We start from the raw sequence: 24,310 nt of genomic DNA, 5'->3' as shown, positions 1-24,310 counted from the left end.
TTCTTCCAGTCCAGCATTTCTCATGATGTACTCTGCATAGAAGTTAAATAAACAGGGTGACAATATACAGCCTTGACGAACTCCTTTTCCTATTTGGAACCAGTCTGTTGTTCCATGTCCAGTTCTAACTGTTGCTTCCTGACCTGCATACAAATTTCTCAAGAGGCAGATCAGGTGGTCTGGTATTCCCATCTCTTTCAGAATTTTCCACAGTTTATTGTGATCCACACAGTCAAAGGCTTTGGCATAGTCAATAAAGCAGAAATAAATGTTTTTCTGGAACTCTCTTGCTTTTTCCATGATCCAGCGGATGTTGGCAATTTGATCTCTGGTTCCTCTGCCTTTTCTAAAACCAGCTTGAACATCAGAAGGTTCACGATTCACATATTGCTGAAGCCTGGCTTGGAGAATTTTGAGCATTACTTTACTAGCGTGTGAGATAAGTGCAATTGTGCGGTAGTTTGAGAATTCTTTGGCATTGCCTTTCTTTGGGATTGGAATGAAAACTGACCTTTTCCAGTCCTGTGGCCACTGCTGAGTTTTCCAAATTTGCTGACATATTGAGTGAAGCACTTTCACAGCATCATCTTTCAGGATTTGGAGTAGCTAAACTGGAATTCCATCACCTCCACTAGCTTTGTTTGTAGTGATGCTTCCTAAGGCCCTCTTGACTTCACATTCCAGGATGTCTGGCTCGAGGTGAGTGATCATACCATCATGATTATCTGGGTCATGAAGATATTTTTTGTACAGTTCTTCTGTGTATTCTTGCCATCTCTTCTTAATATCTTCTGCTTCTGTTAGGTCCATACCATTTCTGTCCTTTATCGAGCTCATCTTTGCATGAAATGTTCCTTTGGTATCTCTGATTTTCTTGAAGAGATCCCTAGTCTTTCCCATTCTGTTGTTTTCCTCTATTTCTTTGCATTGATCGCTGAAGAAGGCTTTCTTATCTCTTCTTGCTATTCTTTGGAACTCTGCATTCAGATGTTTATATCTTTCCTTTTCTCCTTTGGTTTTTGCTTCTCTTCTTTTCACAGCTATTTGTAAGTCCTCCCCAGACAGCCATTTTGCTTTTTTGCATTTCTTTTCTATGGGAATAGTCTTGATCCCTGTCTACTGTACAATGTCACGAACCTCTGTCCATAGTTCATCAGGCACTCTATCTATCAGATCTAGGCCCTTAAATCTATTTCTCACTTCCACTGTATAATCATAAGGGATTTGATTTAGGTCATACCTGAATGGTCTAGTGGTTTTCCCTACTTTCTTCAATTTAAGTCTGAATTTGGCAATAAGAAGTTCATGGTCTGAGCCACAGTCAGCTCCTGGTCTTGTTTTTGCTGACTGTGTAGAGCTTCTCCATCTTTGGCTGCAAAGAATATAATCAATCTGATTTCGGTGTTAACCATCTGGTGATGTCCATGTATAGAGTCTTCTCTTGTGTTGTTGGAAGAGGGTGTTTGTTATGACCAGTGCATTTTCTTGACAAAACTCTATTAGTCTTTGCCCTGCTTCATTCCATATTCCAAGGTCAAATTTGCCTGTTACTCCAGGTGTTTCTTGACTTCCTACTTTTGCATTCCAGTCCCCTATAATGAAAAGGACATCTTTTGGGGGTGTTAGTTCTAAAAGGTCTTGTAGGTCTTCATAGAACCGTTCAACTTCAGCTTCTTCAGCATTACTGGTTGGGGCATAGACTTGGATTACTGTGATATTGAATGGTTTGCCTTGGAAACAGAGATCATTCTGTCGTTTTTGAGATTGCATCCAAGTACTGCATTTCGGACTCTTTTGTTGACCATGATGGCCACTCCATTTCTTCTGAGGGATTCGTGCCCACAGTAGTAGATATAATGGTCATCTGAGTTAAATTCACCAATTCCAGTCCTGAAATGTTCACTGATTCCTAGAATGTCGACATTCACTCTTGCCATCTCTTGTTTGACCACTTCCAATTTGCCTTGATTCATGGACCTGACATTCCAGGTTCCTATGCAATAGAGGACTAGTTAAAGAAATAAGGTCCCTCCATAATAGAATATCATATATATATACACACAACCATGAAAACGAATGAGAAAACTCTCCATCTTCTCCAAGGTATGCCAATAACTAGCAAGGAAAAAATGTTGCAGAAATAATAAACTATATTCTGTGTAAAAAGAGAGGGGTAAGAATCCATATTTACTTCCTTGTATTTTCATAAAGAAATACTGGAAGGATATATAAGAAACTAAACACAAGGTTTCAGAGGATAGGAAAGGTGGTAGAAATAGCAGATACAAAATAAGGAACAAAGACAGACTTTTAACACCAAATTATATTTTTGGATTATGAGCCATGTAAATGTATCACTTATTCATAAAATTAAATTTAAAACTATTTTAAATAGTTTTAAAGGGCAATTTTCATACAAAGAAGGTGTGATTGTAAGTCAAAACAAAAATTATACCCCGAGTGAATGTCCCTGGTGGTCTAATGGTTAAGAATCCTCCTGCCAGTGCAAGGGACATGGGTTTGATCCCTGATCTGGAAACATCTCACATGCCTCAGAGCAAGTAATCCCATGGGCCACAACCACTGAGCCAGCATTCTAGAGCTCTCACTCTAGAGAATCGCAGCTACTGAGCCTGAGTGCCTAGAGCCCCAGCACTGCAGCAAGAGAGTAGCCCCCACTCGCTGCAAATAGAAAAAGCCTGGGCGCAGCAACGAAGACCTCACGCAGCCAAAAATAAAATAAAAATAAATTATATCCTGAGCAAAGCAGTCATTGCTTAGGATGAAAGATGTATTTTAAACTTTATAAGAATCTACTGTAGAACACAGGACACTCTACTCAGTGCTCTGTGGTCACCTAAATGGGAAGGAAATCCAAAAAAAGAGGGGCTTCCCTGGTGGTTCATATGGTAAAGAATTTGCCAGTAATGCGGGAGACCTGGGTTCGATACCTGGGTTGGGAAGATCCACTGGAGAAGGGAAAGGCTACCCGCTCCAGTATTCTGGCCTGGAGAATTCCAAGAGTTGTATAGTCCATGGGGTCGCAAAGAGTTGGACATGACCGAACGACTTTCACTCACTCTATGTACACTTTATGTATACATAAAGCTGATTCACTTTGCTGTACAGTAAAAACTAACACAATATTGTAAAACAATTATACTCCAATAAAAATTAAAAAAAAAAAAACTTGCCTCAGCAAGACAAAAGGAATGCACAAGCCCCAAACATTTCAAGATATCTTAAGTCCTACAGTAGTAACATGATGTGAATTAAAGCAAAAAGATGAATATAGCCGAGAGTTGGATGCCAGAAAACCAGCTAGACCAACAAGCTATGAGACATTGTAATATATATTTTATTTTTATTCTTGCCATGTCACAATGGAAAAGGTAAAGCTTTTGCTTGCCTGTTCATTAGGTGGAAGAAAGGAAAGAGGGAGTGGGAGAGAGGGGAAAGGCAGGGAAGGAAATGAGGAAGGGCCAAAGGGAGGAACAATGAATCCACAGATAAGAATGTAAATAGGTGAATGCTTTTTGCACAATAATTTTGTAATATCTATAAACACTTTTAACACACATGTCCTTTGACCCAGAATTCCCTTCTATGGGAATTTACTCAACAGATATATTCCCACAGGTATATAAAAGATGATTAATGTGCCTTATAAAGATTTTTATGCAGCATAATTTATAGGGCAAAATAAATGTTTACCAAGAGAAAACTAGTTAAATAATGAGGTGTCCCAAAATGCAACCCTCTACAGAATGAAGTCTATACAGAAACAAAAAGACGGGAGACTTCCATGGTGGTCCAGTGGTTAAGAATCCACCCTCCAACACAGGGGACATGCGTTTGCTCCATGGTCAGGGAACTAAGATCCCACGTGCTGTGGGACAACTAAGCCCATGGGCCACAATTACTGAGCACTTATGCCTCAACTAGAGAGGCTGTGCATCACAACTAAGACCCAATGCAGCCAAAAGTAAATAAATAATTTTCTAAAATATCAAAAAGATGGCTATGATATTAGCAAGTGAAAAAAGTTGCAGGATAGTAAACACTGTAATTCTATTTGTTTAAAGTTGAAATATGATTAAGGACAAGCATGTCTATAAAATATGTCTGGAAGGATCCAGTGATATCTGCCAATGATGAGTTAGGGTCAGGAGTGACACCAAGAATGGGGACAAGGAGAAGAGATGGGGAAGACCGATCAGAAAACATTAGTCTTTTGAACAGATTGTATTAGATTCTTGAGAGTCCCTTGGACAGCAAGATCAAACCAGTCAATCCTAAAGGAAATCAACTCTGAATATTAATTGGAAGGACTGACACTGAAGCTGAAGCTCCGACACTTTGGCCACCTGATGCGAAGAGCCAGCTCATTGGAAAAGACCCTGATGCTGGGAAAGATTGAGGGCAGGAGGAGAAGGGGGCGACAGAGGATGAGATGGTTATATGGCATCACCAAGTCAATGGACATGAGTTTGAGCAAACTCTGGGAGATAGTGAAGCACAGGGAAGCCTACCATGCTGCAGTCCATGGGGTCACAAAGAGTTGGACATGATTTAGCAACTGAACAATATTCCACATATTATTTTGTTTTCATTATGGGTAAATACACATAATATAAAATTTCCACTTTTAAATGTACAGTTCAGTGGCATTAAATATATTCACAGTGTTATGTAATTATCATGATTATCAGAACGCTTCATCTTCCCAAAATGAAACCCTGTACCCATTAAACAATAACTCCTCACCTCTTCCGACCCTCAACCCCTGACAACCATGCTCCTGTTTTCTGTCTTTACAAATGTGCCTATTCTGTGTACTGCATGTGAATGGAAACATACAATATTTGTCCTTTTATGTCTGGCTTATTTCTCTCATAATTTGTTCAAGGTTCATCCACATTGTAGCATGTGTCAGAATTTTATCCCCTTTTTTATACTGTAAAACTTTATATGACCAAGCCTGAGGACTTTATACCATAACACTTTTTTCCCCTAAAGTGGATCTGTAGCATTATATTAGTTTCAGGAGTACAATATCGTGAGTCAATATTTTTATAGATTATTCTCCATTTAAAGTTAGTGTAAAATGTTGGCTGTATTCCCTGTGCTATATATAACATGCTTGTACCTTACTTATGTCATACTTAACAGTCTGTACCTCTTAATTCCCTACCCCTATTTTGCCGCTCCCCACTAGTAACCGCTTGTTTGATCTCTGTATCTAAATCTGGTATCTCTGAATCCGTTTTTGTTTTGTTATATCTACCCATTTTTACTTTTTAGTTGCTGGAATTTCACCCCTTTGTATGGATGAATAGCATTCCGATATAGGGATATGCCACATTTGGTTTATCCATTCATCTATTCATGGATATTTGGATGTTTCCACCTTTTGGCTCTTACGAATGACGCTGTTATGAAGATGTGTAAATACTTAGATAGGTATATCAACAGATGAATCTATTTAAGTCCCTGGGCTTCCCCAGTGGCTCAGCTGTAAAGAATCTGCCTGCAATGCAGGAGCTGCGAGTTCAATCCCTGGGTCAGAAAGATCCCCTGGAGAAGGAAATGGCAACCCACTCCAGTATTCTTGTCTGGGAAATCCCATGGACAGAAGAGACTGGTGGGCTACAGTCCATGGAATTGCAAAGAGTCCCACACAACTTAGCGAGTGAGCACGCACTTTACAGCCAGATTGGCCTTCATGCTCTGCGGGTTGGCTGGGTCTTTACTCTCCCTGAAATGCAGGAGGATAGATGGGGAGGAAGGAAAACCCAGAGCGCCTGCACAGGGCTCGCTGTCTGTTTCCCCAGAGCCGCTGGTTGGGCTGGAAGGCGGGACAGTTTGGGGATGAGAGGTGGGTGAGAGGATGCCTCTCTGGCCTCTCCATCCGGCTTCTCTTCCAAGTTACCCCGCACAGCCGTTGCTCCGTTCGCCTGCCTGGACCCATTCTGCAGACGGAGCTGGAGACTGTCAAAGCCCAGAGAACAGCTTGTCAACAACCGGCTTCCACCCTTTCCTCCCCTCTCCCAACTCACTTTCCCCTCTCATCACCCCATCTCCCCAAACACTTCTGCCTCCTGTTCCTTAAAATCACCCCCACTTCTTCCTGCCCAGGCCAGGCTTTCACCAGCCCTTCCAGATGTGGCATATCCCTATAATGGAATACTAAGCCCGAGCCTACATGCTGCAGATACTGAAGTCTGCACACCCTAGAACCTGAGCTCTGCAATAAGAGAAGCCACTGCAGTGAGAAGCCCGCACACAGCAACCATCACCCAGCACAGCCCAAAATAAATAAAACAAAAGTAAGTAAAACATCTGTGTCTTATCCCTCTTTGTGCTGGCTCTTTGTTAGGTCTTACTGATAAACCAATGCAAATAACAGTGTCTAGAGTTTAATGGGTTTGCAATTTTACTGTGTTTATTTGCATGAAGATCCTGTACTAACTCAGGCTGCTAAAACTGTACTAAAGTAAGGAGAGCTTTCTGGGACCCTCGAATCACAGAATCCTGGCACTCACCAAAGTGTATGCATTCATTTCCTTTTCACAGGCCTCTCTCTCTCCCCATGATTCACTCTCTCTCCATCTTCCTTCTTCTCAGTTCTGCCCTCTGTCCCATGCAACCAGACCAGAGGACCCTGCTATCTGTCCCCACGGTGGCCAGGGGAAAAGCCACAGGGTCCAGGAGAAACTGAGCCCTATCTCTGGGGATTAGATGGCCTGATATCAGGGGGAGCACCAAGAGACTGAAGCTTTGGAGGGAGAGCAAAAGTGGGCTTGGCACAAGAGGTTAAGGGAGAAAATGGGCAAGGCTGGCTCTGACCATAGCCCCTAGGTTGGGTGCAGGAGTGAGGGAGGTATGGGTTGGGTCAAGCAGGTCCACAGCAGGAAGGAAGAACCTGGAATGATGGAGGGATGGAGCCGGCAACAGGGGTAGAGTGTGGACCAGGCTGGACCAAAGCAGGAGAAACTGGGTGGATACAGACTATGGGGAGTTGGGGGAAGGGCTCCTGAGGTCACTGTTGTAGCCTTCCTGCAGAAGCCAGAGATCAAGTTCAGGCTTGCTGGTCTCTAGCAACAGAGCCAACCTGGCAACCTCAGCAGAAAAGGGCATTGATGAGAAGGTGGAATGAAGCAGAAGAAGCAAAAAGTAGAAAGGTTAGAGTAAGGGACCCAGGGAGCCAGAACTGAGCTGACATCTATTGGGGTGCCTTCTAGCATGAGTCAACACCAGCCACATTTCTCTGGTTCTACCATCACCTCATGCAGGAGTCAAAGTCCAGGAGAGAAGCTCTCGTTGGCCCAGATGGAGTCACGTGGCCTCACTCTCTGGCTAGTGATGACTGCTTGCCACCTGACCTTGGATGTGTATTTCCCTAGAAGGAGATGGGGCTGCCACATCCAGAATAAGAAGTGAATGCTGAGAGGTCAGGCAACCAAAAATCTTCATGTCAGTCTGACAGTGGAAGGACCAGCCTCTAAATCTATCCCTAAAATTAAGAATTTGAATTGCTCGGTCATTATCCAAATGTCCAAACGGTATTGTGCCAAACTGCCAAACGAGTCCCAACCACTTCCTCTAATTTGGCCATTTCATCAAGTCTTGTGGCTCCGGGTAATGGCAGCCAGTCTCAGTGGAATAAGAAATGTAAAGCTCTGTTGTTGTTGTTGTTTATTTAGTTGAGTCCGACTCTTTGTGACCCCCATGGACTGTAGCCCTCCAGGCTCCTCTGTTTATGAGATTCTCCAGACAAGAATACTAGAGTGGGTTGCCATTTCCTACTCCAAGAGATCTTCCCGACCCAGGGATGAAACCCATGTCTCCTACATTGGCAGACAGATTCTTTACCACTAAGCCACCAGAGAAAGCTCTGTGCATATAATTACTGTTTAGGTTGTGACATTTCTCACTAGATTTCCTGCCAAGTCTCACTCAGGTTTCCATATCCACCCACAAAGCATATGGCACCCTCGCTGAAAGCAGCCCTTGGGAGGCCCACCCAGCTCACTATCACTTCACACCCCAGGGTGTGAAGGGCCAGAATTCTTGCCCAACTGGACCAAGCCATGTCCCTCCTGACACAGGGGGGTAATAGACAAGCACAGGCTGCAACATCATTTGAATTCTGAAAGACTGACAACAACTAAATGTCCATCAGGAGACAATGTATGAAATTATTCATGGTTTGTTGACTATTTCCTGGAGAAGGTCGTGGCAACCCACTTCAGTATTTTGCTTGGAGAATCCCATGGACAGAGGAGCCTGGTGGGCTGCAATCCATGAGGTCGCAGAGTTGGACATGACTGAGCAACCAAGCACAGCACATTGAATATTTGGCAACCAAAAAGCAACAAGTAGTTCTCTATTTGTATTGAAACAGAATGATCTAAAACTATGCTATTAGAAGCAAGGTGGCAAATGTTATACAGGGTATGACACTGCTTTGTGTAAAAAATGCACACTACTTTGTTCTCTCTCATATATGTATGTGGCATGAACAAAACAATAAAAGTATAAGCATTCAGAGCTTCCCCGGTACACCGTAAGGAAGAAGAGAGCCTCACAAAGGCAGTAGAAGAGGGATGAACAAGCTGGAGAGTCAAGGAGATAGTCTGGATTACCTGCAATAATGTGGCACCCCATTCTTAAGGAGTTTCTCAGGGTGGTACTGAGGGGCTTCTCTGGTGGTTCAGACAGTAAAGAATCTGCCTGCAATACAAGAGACCTGGTTCGATCCCTAGGTCAGGAAGATCCCTTGGAGAAGGGAATGAAAGGCTACCCACTCCAGTATTCTTGCCTGGAGAATCCCATGGACAGAGGAGCCTGGCAGTCTACAGTCTGTGGGGGCATGACTGATCGGCTAACACTTTCACCTTCACGGGGTGTTATTGTAGAAGGCAAATTTCATTTCTTTGGTCCATTCAGCATCTAAACTTCTGTCTGTGAGACAGGAACTTATTTGTTTATTTATTTATTTGGCTGCACTGGGTCTTAGTTACGGCACGTGGTATCTAGTTCCCTGACCAGGGGTCGAACCCAGGCCCCCCTTCATTGGGAGTGAACCACTGGACACCAGAGAAGTCCCAAGAACCCCCTCTTTAAAGGGGAGAATCCCAGGAATTCCCTGGCAGTCCAGTGGTTAGAACTCTGCGCTCTCACTGCTGAGGGCCCTTGTTCAGTCCCCTGGTCAGGGAACTAAATCTCACAAACTTTGCAGTGAGGTCAAATAAATAAGGAAATAAAATTTTTAAAAAATAGAAGGCAAAATCCTCTATATAAGAAAAGCAGGAGAGGCCAGAAGCTCAGTCTCCCAATTTATCTTGCAGGTAGGGTATGAACTCTTGGCTCCACCAAACAGACAGACTCATCCAGAGTTTGAATCAGAATTTAGGAACATAAGGCAGCCGGGGTGGCAGGACGTTCACTCTCCAGGGTGGCAGTTGCCAACAGCGTCCAGAGTGGGCATTGGTGATATTGTCAGCCATAGCCAATGTTGCCAGCCATAGTCCTCATCCGTCATCATGGTATTATAACCAGAGCAATTCTGGGACATGACCGGGGGATTGGTCTCACCTGCAGAGGCTCCCAGCTGTGAGCTATCCAGAGATGACATGAGCCCCCAGTATTGTCTAGTATAATAGAAAACAATGATTTCTGTTGCTTCTAGTTAAGAATCCTGACTGAGATACTTGCTTGTGTGGACGCTGTGAGCCTCTCTCTGTAGTGCTCTCAAGAGAGCTTCAGTAAAGCCTAGCAAAGACCTAGACAATTTTGAAAAGTGAAACCAAGGCCTTCTCTGGTGACCCAATGGCTAAGACTCCGCCCTCTCAATGCTAGGTGCCTGGGTTCAATCCCTGGTAGGGGTACTAGGTCCCACGTGCCACAGCTGAAAGTTCACACGCCACAGCTAAAGACTCTGAAAGCCACAATGAAGATCAAAGATCCTGCATGCCACAACTAGGACCCAGCACAGCCAAATAAATAAATATTTTATTTAACAAGTGAAGCCAGATTTGTGTTTCCTATGGACAATCACTGTTCTAAGGCAAGAACATGGAGGCCCAATTTTTTTTTTTTTAACACCAAAAACAGTTTGTATTGAGGTATAGCTGATCAACAATATGGTGATAGTTTCAGGTAAACGGTGAAGGGACTCAGCCATACATATACATGTATCCATTCTCCCCCAAACCCACCTCCCATCCAGGCTGGCTCATAACACTGAGCAGAGTTCCATTTGCTATACAATAGGTTTTTGTTGGTTATCCATTTTAAATATAGCAGTGTGTATATGACCTTCCCAAAGTCCTTAACTTATCCCTTCCCACCAGCAACCATGAATTCATTTTCTAAGTCTGTGAGGCTCTTTCTGTTTTGTAAGTTCATTTGTATCATTCCTTTTTATATTCCACATGTTAGTGATGTCATATGATATTTCTCCTTCTCTGACTTACTTCACTCAGTATGACTCCCTGGATCCATCCATGTTGCTGCAAAGTGGAGGCCCAGTTTTATTTGGGTTACGTACAACATGCACATCAGACACTGTAAATGTTGCCAGAGATTCTCACCAACCTGTTCCCATTGGCTGCCCTGAGAAATGAGAATGATGTGGGGAGGAAGACTTTTTTCTTCTCACTTGACATTCTTCTGTATTATTTGAATCTTTTAAAACCATATTCATATATTATTTTTAAATGTTTTTAACATTTAAAATAATTACTTAAGAAAGAAATGTGATATATCCTCAAATATACTGCAGTGTCTGCATAAGGGAAAAGATAAAGTAAAATATGCAGTCTGGCAAAAAGCATAGCCTTTTGAAGAAGCAGGTGGTGAGGGCTGGGTAGTCTGCTAGAGTCTTGATGTGGTAGGCTGTCAGAACTGCACATTTTTTTTTTTTTTAGCTTTTTAATTTGGCATCTCTTTATGTTACTTTATATTACTTGTGTGGGAAATGGTTATTTTAACACAGTCTTCAGCCTTTCAAGTGTTGCTCTGCTCTGCAGCAAACTTAAGGCAAAGGAGGGGACAGGGATAGGGAGAAAGGGCCCAGGTTAGCAGCAAGAGGTGGGAGATAAAAGTGTAGTACATACAGGGAGTTCCCTGATGGTCCAATGGCTAAGACTCTACGTTCTCAATAAAGGGAGCCAGGTTCCATCCCTGGTCAGGGAACTAGATTTCACATGCCACAATTAAGAGTTCGAATGCCACAACTAAAGATCCCGAATGCTGCAACTGAGACCCTGTGCAGTCGAATACATACATTTTTTTAATTAAAAAAAAACTTAGTTCACACATAGAAGTGGCCCAGAGGGTCACCTGCACCGGAAGGGGACATTGAATAAACCAAAGTCAAAAGGAGGGAAATTTAAAATTGTGATATATCCATACAATGAAATAGTACTCAGCAACAAAAACTGAAGTATTACTGATATACCCAGCAATGTACAAGAATCTCACAGACATTATCTTACTGCAAAAGTCAGACAAAAAAGAGTGCACACTGCTTGATGAAATTTATATGAAATTCTAGAAAAGGCAAAACTATGGTGACACAAAGCAGAAGTGGGAGAGACTGACCGCAGATGGACAAGAGGAAATTTGGTGATGGTGGGGGGTGATGGAAACATTCTCTAACTTGATTATGCTGATATTCACACTGGTGTATACATTTGCCAAAACTCATCCTACTGTATACTTAAAATGGGTGCACTTTATTGTATGCAAGGTTAGGGTTGGGATTTGGGTTTGGGTTCAATAAAGTTGATTTTTTTAAAATATTTATTTATTTGGCTGTGTTGGGTCTTAGTTGAGGCATATGGGATCTTTTTTAGTTGTGGCATGTGGGATCTAGTTCCTTAATCAGAGATCGAACCTGGGCCTCTGCATTGGGACCTCAGAGTCTTAACCAACGGACCACCAGGGAAGTCCATAAAGTCGATTTTTTAAAAAACAGAGGAGGGGGTTTTGAGTGAGGGTCTTATACGCTGGGTTATATTTACTCTAGTATGTGTGTTTGATGGTATTTATGAGTGAATAATGGAAGAGGATGAACCTGCTGTTGCCCATTTGGATACAGGCCATAACTAATTGGAAGCCAAGTTTCCAAGTGTTAGAGAAGAGCAAACCAGGCCTCTATCCATCCATCCACATCCTTGGCCTGGTGCCAACGGATGCCAGGCAAAAGTGAGCAGTTGGAGTAACTCTCCTCTCGCCACTGTCCCTGCAGGAAAGGAGAGTGAGACAGAGCATCACTCTGAGCAGGGCCAACTGCCCAGCCCAGGGCCTTGGCCAACCCCAAGCCCAGGACATCTTCATCAGCAAAGCACCAGGTGTGTGAGTTGGCCACAGCCTCCATTTCAGTTTCAAGATTTGGCATTTATCCTTCTATGGGAAAATAAACGAGCAACATCAAGGGGAAAGCAGACTCAAGAAGATAATGATGGATTTCTCTGATGGTCCAGTGATTTAAAAAAAAAAAAAAAATCTGCTTGCCAATGCAGGGGACAAGGTTTGATCCCTGGTCTGGGAAGATTCCACATATCCCAGAGCACCTAAGACTCTGTGCTGCAATTACTGAAGCCTACCGCTGAGAGCCTGTGCTCTGCAACAAGAGAAGCATCCACGAGAAGTCGACGAACCACATCAAAAGTAGCCCCCTGCTCACCGCAACTAGAGAAAACCCACACAAAAGCAGCAAAGACCCAGCTCAGCCAAAAAATGATTAATTAATTTTTTTTAATAAATAAATAACAGAAATGAAAAATACACTAGAAGGAATCAACAGTAGATTCAATGATACAAAGAAACAAATCAGCAAACTAGAATCAGAGTAGTGGAAATCAACCAAACTGAACAGAAAAAGAAAAAAATAATATAAAAAATGGGGACAGTTTAAGAGACCTCTGACACAAAAATCAAACAACTAACATTTACGTTATGGGGGTCCCTGGAGGAGAAAAGAGAGAGAAAGGGCCAGAGAACGTATTAGAGGACATAATACCTGAAAGCTTCCCTAACCTGAGAAAGGAAACAGACATCCAGGTCCAGGAAGCACAGAGACTCCCAAATAGGATCAACTCAAAGAGGAAAACACCAAGACATATTATAATTAAAATGGCAAAGAATAAAGATAAAGAACCAGTCAGTCCTAGAGGAAATCAGCCTTGAATATTCATTGGAAGGACTGACACGGAAGCAGAAGCTCCAATACTTTGGCCACCCCATGTGAAGAGCCAACTCATTGGAAAAGACCCTGATGCTGGGAAAGATTGAGGGCACGAGGAGAAGAGGGTGCAGAGGATGAGATGGTTGGATGGCATCACCAGCTCAATGGACATGAGTTTGAGCAAACTCCAGGAGATGGTAAAGGACTGAGAAGCCTGGCGTGCTGCAGTCCATGGGGTCACAAAGAGTCGGACACGACTTAGCAACTGAACACACACACAGATAAAGAGAACATTAAAGCTGGAAGGAAAAAGCAACAAGTGACATACAAGGAAACTCCCGTAAGTCTGTCAGCTGACTTTTCAGCAGAAAGTCTACAGGCCAGAAGGGAATGGCATAATATATTTAATGTGATAAAAGGGAAAAAACTACAACCAAGAATACTTTATCTGCAAGGCTTTGGTTCAGATTCGATGAAGCGATCAAAAATTTTACAGACAAGCAAGAGCCTGTAAAACCATCAAACTGTCTTTAAGAGAAATGTTAAAGGGACTTTTCTAAATGAAAAAGATGGATCACTTCAGCAGTACATACACTAAAATTGGAACCATACAGAAGAAGATTAGCATGGACCCTGCACAAGGATGATATGCAAATTCGTGAAGCTTTCCATATTTTTACCAAACAAAAGTAGAGTCACAGATGTAGGAAACAAACTTATGGTTACTAGAGGATTGGGGGTAGAGGCTGTGGACAAATTGCGAGATTGGAATTGACATACACACACTACTGTATATTAAATAGATAACTAATAAGGACTTACTGTATACTCAATACTCTAATTGCCTATATGGGAAAGAATCTTTTTAAAATTGTTTTTTTTTAATTAATTTTTATTGAAGTATAGTTGCTTTACAATGTGTTAGTTTCAACTGTAAAGCAAAATGAATCAGCCATACATCTATATATATTTCCTACCTTTTGGATTTCCTTTCCATTCAGATCTCTGCAGTGCATTAAGTAGAGTTCCCAGTGCAATACAGTAGGTTCTCACTAGTTATCTATTTTATCATAGTGTTAATAGTGTATGTATGTCAATCCCAATCTCCTGATTCCTTTAGCCCACTCCTCTCCCCCTTGGTATCCATAAATTTGTTCTCTACATCTGTGTTTCTAGTTCTACTTTGCAAATAAGATAATCTATACCGTGTTTTTAATTTCCACACATATGTGTTAATATAAGATTTTTGTTTTTTCTTTCTGACGTACTTCACTCTATATGATACTTTCTAGGTCCATCCACATCTCTACAAATGATACAGTTTCGTTCCCTTTTATGGCTGAGTACTATGCCTTTGTATATACGTACCACACCTTCTTTATCCATTCTTCTGTAGATGGACATCTGTTCTCAATCCTGTCCCTACTTGGCTCAGCCACACAGTCCCTCCCTGTGTAACCCACACCCTACTCTGTCCCCTTACACTTTTGTCCATAAGGCGAACAGTTCGTGTTTGATAGGTAGTTGCTTTCATTATAGGGTCTTTGGTAGAAAAAAAATCACCTAAATTCATGGATCACATGGAGTGGTCTCTTGGTTGGCTACACTCAAGAAAAGATATTCTGAGACTCCCCCCTCCCCCTGCAGATCAGCAGGAACCTGGCGTGGGGGTGGTCTCCCTGAATGTCAGCACTGGAACAATAAGGGGAGGGCCTCCAGTATGGGAATGGTGTGCCTCCCAGGGATGCTGGGGGAAATACTGCACTGCCAAGGGCAGAACCACTTTTCCCTGGGTGGTTTCACGCATCACTATTAGTGTTCATATTATCATTGCTATTTTTATGGATGCCTTCTCTTCTTGCTACTGGGCATTTTAAGCCTCTCTGGCGGGGCCAAGCCTCAGTGAAACTTGAAATTCTGTGTACAGATAAGAAAGTTACAGGTCATGGAAGTCTGGCCCATGGGTCCTTGAGATGGGTCTCTAGGAACCTATTTGTCTGGGCAGCTTATCAGGGAGACCTACCCAGCCATGACTCCCAGCCCAGGCCATTCGGTTGGTGAAAGATAACTTGACCTGTCTCCTCCAGGCCTCACAGCCCTCTCCCTGCTCTGAACCCCACTGCACTATCTGGCATGTCATTGCACTAGAAGTGAATTGCTTCTCTCTCCCCACTTGCCTTTGAGCTCCAAGGAGGATGGACTGTGCCTCAGGCTGTGGAGGAGAGTGGCATAGAATTGGAGAATCAGCTGAGGGGCAGAGGGAAGGGCATGGGGCCCTTTCTCTGCTCTGCTAGATGCACTGTAGATCCTCTAAGCCTCTCTTTTCCCATCTATATAAGGAGAGAAATAAGCCCTACCTACCTCATAGGGATTAAAGCTGCACTGTCCAATATGGTAGCCCCTAGCCACGTGTGGCTATTGAGAATTTGAAGCATAGCTAGTCCAAATGGACATGTGCCCTAAGTGTAAAATGCACACCAGTATTTTTGTATCAAAAAATAAACATAAGATCTCTCAATGATTCATATATTCATCACACAATATTTTCTATGTGTGTGCTCAGTCTCTTGGTTGTGTCTGACTCTTTATGACTCCATGGACTGTAGGCTGCCAGGCTCCTCTGTCCGTGGGATTTCTCAGGCAAGAATACTGGAGTCGGTGGCCATTTCCTACTCCAAGGCATCTTCCTGACCTAGGGATAGAACCCTTGTCTCCTTCGCCTCCTACATATGCAGGCGGGGTGGGTTCTTTACCACTGTGCCCGCCACCTGGGAAGCCCCCATATTTTTGATATATTGGGCTAAATTAATTATATTATTAAAATTAACTCCACCTATTTCTTTTTACTTCTCAAAATGTACCTACTAGAAAAATTAAAATTGGGACTTCCCTGGTGGTCCAGTAGCTAAGACTCTGCTCTCCCAACACAGGGTGCCCAGGTTCAGTCTCTGATCAGGGAACTAGATCCCGTGTGCCACAGCTGAAGATTCCAGATTCCGCATGCTGCAACTAAGATCCAGCACAGCCAAATAAATATTTGTAAAATAATAATAATAAATAAAAGTAATGGCACCCCCTCTCAAGCCTGGGTTTCCAGACAACACTTTTAAAAAAGAAAGAAAAATTGCAATTACATATGAGTTTGCATTATAATACTTCTATTGGAGAGTGCCAGTTTAGAAAACCAAGAAGGCACAGTAGACAGCTATCTGGATTGACAAAGTCATTACCCTGTTTTTTCTCTTCCATTCTTCTCCCTGTCTTCTCACCTCAAAGACTGTGGACTTGAAAAGTCCCCATCAAACCTAACAGTCTGGGAATTTTTGAGCTGAAAAGGCCATGGAATCCAAACCTCCCCAACCCACCCAATGCAGATAACGAATCTGAGATTTGGAGCAAATAATTAGATAACCCCTGATGATCAACCAGCAAGATAATCTCCCCAGGAGTTTGGGGGACTTTTCTGTCCCAGAAACTGCTTTTGTTTCTCTCACCCATAGATTCTTTCTCCATGTCAGTCTATGCCTGGTTTTCTTCAGTGACCTAATAATATAAAGGAGCTTTGGGAACAGACTTGTGGTTGCCAAGGGGGAGGAGGGGAAGTGGGAGACAGATGGCTTGGGAATTTGCATTTAGCAGATGCAAAGTAGTATATATAGAATGGATGAATAACAAGGTCCAACTGCAGAGCACAGTGAACTATATTCAATATCCTGTAATAAATCATAATGGAAAAGAACATAAAAAAGAATGTATGTATATGTATAACTGAGTCACTTTGCCATACAGCAGTAATTAACACCGGGAGAAAGCAATGGCACCCCACTCCAGTACTCTTGCCTGGAGAATCCTATGGACAGAGGAGCCTGGTAGGCTGCAGTCCATGGGGTCACTAAGAGTCGGACACGACTGAGCGACTTCACTTTCACTTTTCACTTTCATGCATTGGAGAAGGAAATGGCAACCCACTCCGGTGTTCTTGCCTGGAGAATCCCAGGGACAGGGGTGCCTGGTGGGCTGCTGTCTATGGGGTCGCACAGAGTCGGACACAACTGAAGCGACTTAGCAGCAGCAGCAGTAGCAGCAGCAGTAATTAACACAACATTGTAAATCAATGATACATCAATCAAAAAAAGAAAAACTGTTAACAGTTTCACTTGATAAAAATAATACATAAATAAATAGGAGCTCTGGGTCCCCTGTACGTACAAAGGCCCTGGGGTTAGCAAAGGCCAATTCAAGTGGCCCTGGACAAAAAAACACCACACACAGGTAATGTTCGTCTGCCTGGATTCAACTTGCTGGGCTCTAGAATGGGCCCTGGGACTTCTCTGGTGGTCCAGTGGTTAAGACTCCATGCTTCCAATGTAGGGGGTGTGGGTTCAGTTCCTGGTTGAGGAACTAAGATCCCACATACCAAACAGCATGGCCCAAAATAAAATGAAAATAAACAAAAATAATAAATAAATTGTAACAGGTGTTTAAAAAACAAACAAACAAACATAAGATGGGCCCTGTCCCCTCTTTACTTTATGTTTGGTGGTAGTGGTGGTTTAGTCACTCAGTCGTGTCTAATTTTTGTGCAACCCCATGGACTGTAGTCTGCCAGGTTCCTCTGTCTATGAAATTTCCAGGCAAGAATACTGGATTGGGTTGCCATTTCCTTCTCCAGGGGATCTTCCCAACCCAGGGACTGAACTCTTGTCTCCTGCATTGGCAGGCAGATTCTTTACTGCTGAACCACCCAAGTGACACTAGTGGTAAAGAATCCACCTGCCAATACAGGAGACAAGGGTTCAGTCCCTGGGTTGGGAAGATCTCCTGCAGAAGGAAATGGCAACCCACTCCAGTATTCATGCCTGGGAAATTCCATGGATAGAGGAGCCTTGGCAGGGGGCTACAGTACATGGGGTCACAAAGTGTCATACACGACTGAGCACACACACACCAGAAGCATTTACCTTATGTTTACTTTGGAGCAGAGGCCCAGTGAGGGAATAGACATACATGTGAGTCATTTGAAGGCAAGTTATCTGTCAGAGACATGTGTGTCCCACATGCTATTAATGGATAACAAGAATGAGTGAATGCTTTGGCACAAATCCTCACAGGGCTTGTCAGCCGACAACAGCAACTGCAAACCGTGGACATCTGAGACTCTAAGCTCATCCACCCACATTTAGTCAGTGGGAAAAAGGAGGTCACAGAGAAGGAGGGGAAGGGGCTGCCCAATCCCAGAGGCCAAGTTTGTAGACACCTAGGAGCACACTCTGGAGAAGGCAATGGCACCCCACTCCAGTACTCTTGCCTGGAAAATCCCATGGATGGAGGAGCCTGATGGGCTGCAGTCCATGGGGTCGCTAAGAGTCGGACACGACTGAGCAACTTCACTTTCATTTTTCACTTTCATGCTTTGGAGAAAGAAATGGCAACCCACCCCAGTGTTCTTGCCTGGAGAATCCCAGGGACAGGGGAGCCTGATGGGCTGCCATCTATGGGGTCGCACAGAGTCGGACACGACTGAAGTGACTCAGCAGCAGCAGCAGGAGTACATTCAGTCCATCCCTGGTGAGTGTTTTACAACCACGTTGCTTGAAAGTTTTGAAATAACATTTATTATTCAGATGTTTTTAGAATTTTTTGAAAACACACAGAAAAAAATCCCATCACCCAATTCCCCCAACCAGAAATGATCCCATCAATTTTTAGTGTCTTTATTTAAATATCTTTTTTGCTACTCATATGTAGAGTAGAATACTCATATGTAGAGTAGAATTTTTTCTACTTTTTTTCTACACATATGTAAACATATGTGTAGCGGCTTCCCAGGTGGTACTAGTGGTAAAGAACCCACCTGCCAATGCAGGAGACGCAAGAGACACAGGTATGACCCCTGGCTCATGAACATCCCTGGAGAAGGAAATGGCAACTCACTCCAGTATTCTTGCCTGGGAAATCCCATGGACAGAGGAGTCTGGTGGGCTGGAGTCACAAAGCGTTGGACATGATTGAGTGACTGAGCACAAACATCTATGTACTTTTTCTTTTACAAAAATATGATACTACTACAACTTTTTAAAATATTTATTTGGCTGCACCAGGTCATAGCTGTGGCATGCAAACTCTTAGTTGCTGTGATGTGGGATCTAGTTCCCTGACCAAGGATGAAACCTCACTCTGTGCATTGGGAGTGCAGAATCTTAGCCACTGAACCACCAGGGAAGTCCCCTAATACAACATTTTAGATATTTTCTCTCTGAATAAAGAGTAAACATTTTTCCAAGTGAAATATTCTTTTACACTATTATTACACTATCTTTAATGGCCACATGGTATTCCATTGAATAAACTGATTCCTGATTATTGGGCATTGGGGCGTCCTCTAGTTTTTCTCCATTATAACAATACTAGAGGGACTTGCCTGGTGATCCAGTGGCTGAGATTTCTCCTTCTAGTGCAGGGGGAATGGGTTAGATCCCTGGTGGGGGAGCTAAGATCCCACATCCTCTAGGCCAACAAGCCAGAATATAAACAACAGAAGAAATATTGTAACAAACTCAGTAAAGACTTTAAAAAATGCTACAATGAACATTCTAGAACAAAATATATGGAATGAGTCCCCCCAACACAGATCTTGGCAATGATTTATCTGATGACGCCAAAAGCATCTACAACAAAAGCAAAAATAAACAAAGGGGAGAACATCAAACTAAAAAGTCTCTGCACAGCAAGGAGACAAATAACAAAACGAAAAGGCAGCCTCTAGAATGGGAGAAAAACTTTGCAAACCATGTATCAGATAAGGGGTTAAGATCCAAAATGTATAAAGAAATCATACAACTCAACTGGAAACAGTAATAATCCAATTTAAAAAATGGGCAAAGGGGACTTCCAGGGTGGTGCAGTGGATAGGAATCTGTCTGCCAATGGAGGGGACTCGGGTTCAATCCCTGGTCTGAGGAGATTCCACATGCCACAGAGCAACAAAGCCTGTGTGCCACAACTGCCGGTGCCACACTCCAGGGCCCACAAGCCGCGACTGCTGAGCTTGGGTGCTGCAAATACTAAAGCCCGTGCACCTAACCTGGAAGGGCCCTCACTCGCCGCAACTAGAGGAAGCCGGAGCAAAGCAATGAAAACCCAGTTCAACCAAAAATAAATAAAATTATTTTTTTTTTATGGGCAAAGGAACTGAATAGATGTTTCGCTAAAGAAGACTTATGAATGACCAACAAGTATATGAAAACTTGTTCAACATCCCTAACCATCAGGGAAATGCAAATCAAAACCACAGTGAGATATCTCACATCTGTTAAAATAGCTATTATCAAAAAGACAAGAGATTACAAGTGTTGATGAGGTTTTAAAGAAACGAGAACATTTCTACACTTGTGGTGGGAAGGTAAATTGGTAAAGCCACCATGGAAAACAGTAGGGAAGTTCCTCAAAAACTTAAAAATGAAACTGCCATATGATCCAGTAATCCTACTTCTTAGTATATATCCAAGGGAAATTAAATCAGTATCTTAAAGCAATATGTGCACTCTCATGTTTATTGCAATATTATTCATGATAGCCAAGATATTGGAAACAACAGAAGTGTCTGTCCATGGATGAACAGATAAAGAAATTGTGAGATATTTTATCAACGCTAATAAAATGGGTAAACACACATATATGATAAAATATTTTTCAGCCTTAAAGGAAATCCTTGTTATACTGAGTGAAGTAAGTCAGGTAGAGAAAAATAAATGTCATATGATATAGTTTATATGTGGAATCTGGAAAAATGGTGCAAATGAACTTATTCACAAAACAGAAATAGAGTCAAGATATAGAAAACAAACTTACAGGTACCAAGGGGAAAAGTGGGGGAGGGATAAACTGGGAGATTGGAATTGGCAATACACAAGCGGTGGCTGTGTGGCAAGCTACCCCACGTCCAAGGTCAGGAGCAGCGGCCGAGAGGAGCTACCCCACGTCCAAGGTCAGGAGCAGCAGCCAAGAGGAGCTACCCCATGTCCAAGGTCAGGAGCAGCAGCCAAGAGGAGTTACCCCATGCCCAAGGTCAGGAGTGGCTGGCCAAGAGGAGATACCACACATCCAAGGTAAGGAGCAGCGGCTGCACTTTGCTGGAGCAGCCATAAAGAGATACCCCACATCCAAGGTAAGAGAAACCCAAGTAAGATGGTAGATGCTGAGAGAAGGCATCAGAGGGCAGACAGACTGAAACCACAATCACAGACAACTAGCCAATCTTTTCACATGGACCACAGCCTTGTCTAACTCAGTGAAACTAGGCTATGTCATGTGGGGCCACCCAAGACAGTTGGGTCATGGTGGAGAGGTCTGACAGAATGTGGTCCACTGGAGAAGGGAAGGGCAAACCACTTCAGTACTCTTGCCTTGAGAACTCCATGAACAGTATGAAAAGGCAAAAGATAGGACACTGAAATATGAACTCCCCAGGTCAGTAGGTACCCAATATGCTACTAGAGATCAGTGGAGAAACTCCAGAAAGAATGAAGGGATGGAGCCAAAGCAAAAACAACATCCAATTGTGGATATGACTGGTGATAGAAGCAAGGTCCAATGCTGTAAAGAGCAATATTGCATAGGAACCTAGAATTCTAGGACCATGAATCAAGGCAAATCGGAAGTGGTCAAACAGGAGATGGCAAGAGTGAATGTTGACATTTTAGGAATCAGCGAACTAAGATGGACTGGAATGGGTGAATTTAACTCAGATGACCGTTATATCTACTACTGTGGGCAGGAATCCCTTAGAAGAAATGGAGTAGCCATCATAGTCAACAAAAGACTCCGAAATGCAGTATTTGGATGCAAGCTCAGAAACAACAGAATGATCTCTGTTTGTTTCCAAGGTAAACCATTCAATATCACAGTAATCCAAGTCTGTGCCCTGACCAGTAACATTGAAGAAGCTGAAGTTGAATGGTTCTATGAAGACCTACAAGACCTTTTAGAAATAACACCCAAAAAAGATGTCCTTTTCATTATAGGGGACTGGAATGCAAAAGTAGGAAGTCAAGAAACACCTGGGGTAACAGGCAAATTTGGCCTTGGAGTACAGAATGAAGCAGGGCAAAGGCTAATAGGGTTTTGCCAAGAGAACGCACTGGTTATAGCAAACACCCTCTTCCAACAACACAAGAGAAGACTCTACACATGGACATCACCAGATGGTCAATAGCGAAATCAGATTGATTATACTCTTGCAGCCAAAGATGGAGAAGCTCTACACGTCAGCAAAAGCAAGACCTGGAGCTGACTGTGGCTCAGATCATGAACTCGTTATAGCCAAATTCAGACTTAAACTGAAGAAAGTGGGGGAAAGCACTAGACTATTCAGGTATGACCTAAATCAAATCCCTTATGATCATACAGTGGAAGTGAGAAATAGATTTAAGGGACTAGTTCTGATAGAGTGCCTGATGAACTATGGACGGAGGTTCATGACATTGTACAGGAGACAGATATCAAGACCATCCTTAAGAAAAAGAAATGCAAAAAAGCAAAATGGCTGTCTGAGGAGGCCTTACAAATAGCTATGAAAAGAAGAGAAGCCAAAAGCAAAGGAGAAAAGGAAAGATATACACATTTGAATACAGAGTTCCAAAGAATAGCAAGGAGAGATAAGAAAGCCTTCCTCAGTGATCAATGCAAAGAAAGAGAGGAAAACAATAGAATGGGAAAGACTAGAGATCTCTTCAAGAAAATTAGAGATACCAAGGGAACATTTCATGCAAAGATGGGCTCAATAAAGGCCAGAAATGGTATGGACCTAACAGAAGCAGAAGATATTAAGAAGAGATGGCAAGAATACACAGAAGAGCTGTACAAAAAATATCTTCACGACCCAGATAATCACGATGGTATGATCACTCACCTAGAGCCAGACATCCTGGAATGTGAAGTCAAGAGGGCCTTAGGAAGCATCACTACAAACAAAGCTAGTGGAGGTGATGGAATTCCAGTTGAGCTATTTCAAATCCTAAAAGATGATGCTGTGAAAGTGTTGCACTCAATATGTCAGCAAATTTGGAAAACTCAGCAGTGGCCACAGGGCTGGAAAAGGTCAGTTTTCATTTCAATCCCAAAGAAAGGCAATGCCAAAGAATGCTCAAAATACCATACAATTGCACTCATCTCACACGCTAGTAAAGTAATGCTCAAAATTCTCCACACCAGGCTTCAGCAATATATGAACCATGAACTTCCAGATGTTCAAGCTGGCTTTAGAAAAGGCAGAGGAACCAGAGATCAAATTGCTAACATCTGCTGGATTATCAAAAAAGCAAGAGAGTTCCAGAAAAACATCTGTTTCTGCTTTATTGACTATGCCAAAGCCTTTGACCTTGTGGATCACAACAAACTGTGGAAAATTCTGAAAGAGATGGGAATACCAGACCACCTGACCTGCCTCTTGAGAAACCTATATGCAGATCAGGAAGCAGCAGTTAGAATGGACATGGAACAACAGACTGGTTCCAAATAGGAAAAGGAGTATGTCAAGGCTGTATATTGTCACCCTGCTTACTTAACTTCTATGCAGAGTACATCATGAGAAACGCTGGGCTGGATGAAGCACAGGCTGGAATCAAGATTGCTGGGAGAAATATCAGTAACCTCAGATATGCAGATGACACCACCCTTATGGCAGAAAGAGAAGAACTAAAAAACCTCTTGATGAAAGTGAAAGAGGAGAGTGAGAAAGTTGGCTTAAAACTCAACATTCAGAAAACGAAGATCATGGCATCCAGTCCCATCACTTCATGGCAAATAGATGGGAAAACAGTGGAAATAGTGGATGACTTGATTTTTGGGGGCTCCAAAATCACTGCAGATGGTGACTGCAGCCATGAAATTAAAAGACACTTACTTCTTGGAAGGAAAGTTATGACCAACCTAGACAGCATATTAAAAAGCGGAGACATTACTTTGTCAACAAAAGTATATCTAGTCAAGGCTATGGTTTTTCGATAAGTCATGTATGGATGTGAGAGTTGGACTATAAAGAAAGATGAGTGCTGAAGAATTGATGCTTTTGAACTGTGGTGTTGGAGAAGACTCTTGAGAGTCCCTTGGACT

At 42.7% G+C, this 24,310-nt stretch overlaps 1 non-coding gene across 1 annotated transcript; it reads left to right on the top strand.

Annotated features, from left to right (window-relative positions):
- The first annotated feature begins 13,772 nt into the window (after nt 1-13,772).
- On the top strand, nt 13,773-13,876 carry LOC139186043 (U6 spliceosomal RNA). The gene has a single exon (XR_011569612.1). It is a non-coding gene; the product is annotated as a U6 spliceosomal RNA (small nuclear RNA).
- The last annotated feature ends 10,434 nt before the right edge of the window (nt 13,877-24,310 follow it).

This window comes from Bos indicus, chromosome 11, assembly GCF_029378745.1.
Source record: "Bos indicus isolate NIAB-ARS_2022 breed Sahiwal x Tharparkar chromosome 11, NIAB-ARS_B.indTharparkar_mat_pri_1.0, whole genome shotgun sequence".
Classification (NCBI taxonomy): Eukaryota; Metazoa; Chordata; class Mammalia; order Artiodactyla; family Bovidae; genus Bos; species Bos indicus.
Note: the sequence above shows the minus strand (reverse complement) of the source record. Positions and strands in the feature narration are given on the sequence as shown.